The following is a 4,537-nucleotide window of genomic DNA, read 5'->3' on the forward strand; positions in this document are numbered from 1 at the left end:
TTATTGACATGTATGAAAACTATGTTTAATTTCGAATAAAATACAAAGCAAACATAAAGGTACATTAAAGATCAGTCATAGAATTCGTTTGAATTGTCAATTCTCGGACAATTTTTCAACATTAACATTTAAATATTATATAACTATATATTTAAAAAGTATGTATAGATAAAATAGTTAATATAATGGTTACTGATATTTAATTATTTAACTAATAGGTGAGCGAGTTGTAATTTGTCGGTAAAATAATGTAGATATAATAAGCCAGCATAATATAATATTTTAGTTTAAGTATAGATAATTGACTACCTAGCTATAATTTAACTATTTTATATCATATATATAATATATATAACTTAGCCTCTGTATGGATTAGTTTTCTTGTGAACCTACAAATTTACAATCTATAAATTATAATTACTAATTAAAAATAAGTACCTACCAATATTATAAAATTAATAGGCCTGTCATCATTTTATAAATTGTACTTAATTAATATTAAAATGATTATTTTTGTTTGAATAATTATACTATATAATTATAAAGGAGTTTTTGGTTAGTAAAATTATGCTGTCAGCCGTTAGTTTTACTATATCAGTTTCAGGACAACTAAAGTTAATCATAAATTAGGGTTTAACAGTATTTTTGTAAACTAGCTATGAAGTACAGTAGGTAATAACGTAATATAGTGTTTAAACAAGGGTTGGGAACTTAGGGGTACATACTTATAAGTAGTAACTATGAGTATGAGTTTCTACTATACTTACCTAGTTATGTTTAAAAATTAAATGTTAAACTCTTAAAATTTAAGAGTTTATTTTATGACCGCGACTATTTTATATTTTAAATTTTTTATGGATAATTTTAAATTTTCTAAAATTAAATAGAATTTGAGATTTGAGTTCATTAAAATTGAAGATCGATCAACTCCTTAATAATACTAACCAACTTATTAATAATGCATAATTCAATAACATTGTAATATATATTAAATAATTTATAATTTATTTTACCATCGTTTTGGTAACCCTGTTTAATCATCATTTATAAATTATAATATGTACTTAATAACAATTAACAAGTAAAAGTGCCTAAATGTAGGTATTCAACTCCAATGATTGGGTAATGGGTATTTCAGAGGCTTTTTACCTCTCCTGACACGACAAAATTTTACTTGTCGTGATTGCCATTATTTCTTTATAATTTGTAAACTATATTGGAATGATTTGTTATTGTTTTTAAACTAAAACATTATCACACATATAAATATTTGATACTCAAGTTTGATAGTTACAAATTACAATAAGTATTACACTTGTGAGTATGACAAAGGAAAACAACATAATATTTAGCCCATTAATAGTGTTATGAAATATGGATATGGTAATTATATTGGGTTTTTTTATTTAAATGCATGTTTATATGTAACGATTCTTTGTAAAATGTTATTAAATTTTCGCAAATGAGTATGCTGTAATTACCTATTATAGTTATGTCACTTTATAACTTTTACATAATAATCTGTGTTAAAAATTCAAAATAAAAAATGGGTAAGTAGGTAGATGTCACTCTGCTGTAAATAAAGTAGTTTTCAAGTGGATTACTGTAATGGATAGTATTAAATTAGAATTCAATGATATAATATCTTTGTAAACGAAAAACGTTTCTGAGCGGAGACGGTTTGTTTGTCTAAGATATTATACTACCTATATTAATTATATTGCTATTATTTAAAAAAAAAATAATCGGGTAAGTGGGTATCGCTCTGCTGTACATTAGAGGGTGTGGTGGACCTCTGACTAGGGATGGTTAAATTTGAATGCAATGATAGGTATCATTGTATACGAAAAACGGAAAAACGATTCTGAACGGAAATGATTTGTCAGTCTATATGATATAGGATATATTATATTTAAATATTGTCATATATTCTATTTTGAAACAAATGTTTTATTTTTCAATAAGGATGCATTTTGCATATTGCATGGTTAATCAATTTTTCCAAAAACATCGCACGTGGTTATCATAATTCATAATAACTTATGTCCTTATATTATCAATTATCATAGATATACATATACCTGGTTTGAGGGTAAATCATATCGTTACGCTATTTCGTAAATATTTAAAATTCATATGCACTTCAAATTTTTCCTTTAATGATACTTCGAGTTTTCTCTATAGCTACTTGAAGGAAAACTTATGGAAAACATAGTGTTGTATTTTTAATCCTTATAGTTATAAACAATCTAACAATTTTACATGAAACCATCGAGCTATATAATAACAAGTGTCACAAACATATTTCGAGCGAAATTTAGTTAAAATTAACATTCGTGGAATATTATCTATTTTCTAAAAATTTTATGGATGTAACAACCATAACAATCTTATTGAAAAAATGTGTGGATGGAACTTGTCTTAGACAATTAGTTTTAATTTTTATCTTATTCGTTTACACACGTCAATAACGACTTATTTGGTAAATGGGCAACGCACCGCAACACAATACGCCAATATTATGTAATATAAAAAAGAAAATGCCAATCTAAATAACTGGTAAAAGGTTCAAGTATCTACGACTTATGCTTTTTGAATAATAACAAATATTTAAAATCGTTTGAGGATAAATCTTTATCGTTACGCTATTTCGTAAAAAATTAAAATTCAAAGCACTTAAAATTTTAACTTCAAAAAAAAAATTCTCATGAAAATCGAAAATTTCAGTGGTCTATAAATAACTCATAAAAGATCAAAATATTTTTGAAAATTAAACTGTATATAGATAACACTAATATAAACATTTGGTGAAAATTTCAAGTATTCACAGTGATTAGTCTTTGAATTACAACCATATAAAAAAATCGATTTTTTGAAAACTGTTGGAAAATGTTTACTTTTGACTTCTATAACCACCAAGGATATTCACTTTTCCATCGGAAACCACCCCCAAAATTTGAAATTGAAGCATTATTTCGACTAGTTATGCTTTACACAGACACAAAAAAAAACACACACATCATTGCAAAATCAATACATTCATCACTCTGTTCAGAATCTAAAATGTAGGTACCTACCTATAAAATAAATTCCAAATTAATCCAATCAGATTTATTATGCACACGACTCACTCAGTCATTCGTAGTAGGTATATCCAATTCAAAGTACCCACGGATAATATTTTTGAATTATAATAGTATAGCTAAATTGTTATTTTTGATTATTTAATACATAATTTCATACAAATATGAACTTACGACAACTATAAAATAAACTGTGTTTTGATAGATTTTAGATTTTTTTTCGCCGCAGAATTAACTAGTTACAGGGAACTTTGTTTTTAATTTTCAATCCTTAGCTATAAAAGTTAAATGTTTTATAAATTTTTAACAACCAAAAGTTAAGTAGATAAATTTTCAATTTATAAATTTTGTCAAAATTTGATCTTTAAATGGTTATAAAGAAAAACGTGCCTATATGTAATTTTAATATCTTTCAACTGTTATTATATCAACTTATGGGGAACCTTTTATTTAATTTTCAAGATTTTTAACCCATTGAATAAAATTGTACTGAAATGTTATATACAATAAAAAACTAAATAAACGGAAAATCTCAAATGTCTATAAATAACTTTAAAAATGTTGAAACATTTAAAAAAATTTAGAAAGTGATAAAATAAAAATTTGTTGTAAATTTCAAGTTTCTACAGTAATTCGTTTTTGAATAACAACAAAATAAGAATACCGGTGGAAGCCGTGGAACAGAAATTGAGTGAATAATATCCAACGTTGTAATTCAAATGCTCATAAAAATTTAATTTGATTTTCCCGTAGACATTTTTTATTTGATAAAAGAAGCTAACTCATGAAAACGCTTGTATTACATTTTCCAACTTAAATTTAAAAATATAAACTTTTATAAATTTTCAACTCAAAAAAAATCGCAAATTTTCGTAATATTTACGTATTTCATCAAAATTCGAAATTTGAATCCTTATTAAAAAAAATTGTGACTGTATTTTTAATATTTTTTAATTATCGTTTAACAATATATTAGGAGTCATGTATTAAATTTTGAAGCTTTTTTACCAAAAGAATTAAATTTTACTGTCATATATAAAAAAAAAAAAATTAAAAACATTGAAAATTTGAAATGTCTTTAAGTAACTCTTAAAATTGTATTATGTATAGAAAATACCAGTCTAAACATTTATCTATGTTACATTTTTTTAGAGTTACACCAATATCTAAAATCGATTTTCTCAAAAATTTATTTTGCGTAAATATTCACGTTTTTTATTAATTCTTTTTTATTTTTGTTTTTCCTAGCGCTTTTGAAAACTATGCACCAACTAGATTCACATTCTAACTGGAAAAGCTACTTAAGTTGGAAATCGAATCATTATTTCAACAACTTATCGTGTACACAAACACACAAAAATAAAAACACACACAACATCGTAAAATCAATACATTCATCGTTCCGTCCAGAATCTAAAATTCTGATTTAATAAAAATAAAATTAAAAAACATAA

The sequence above is a fragment of the Diuraphis noxia genome, unplaced genomic scaffold (genome assembly GCF_037042655.1).
Source record: "Diuraphis noxia isolate RWA-SAM2 unplaced genomic scaffold, SU_Dnox_SAM2 contig0004, whole genome shotgun sequence".
NCBI classification, from domain to species: domain Eukaryota; kingdom Metazoa; phylum Arthropoda; class Insecta; order Hemiptera; family Aphididae; genus Diuraphis; species Diuraphis noxia.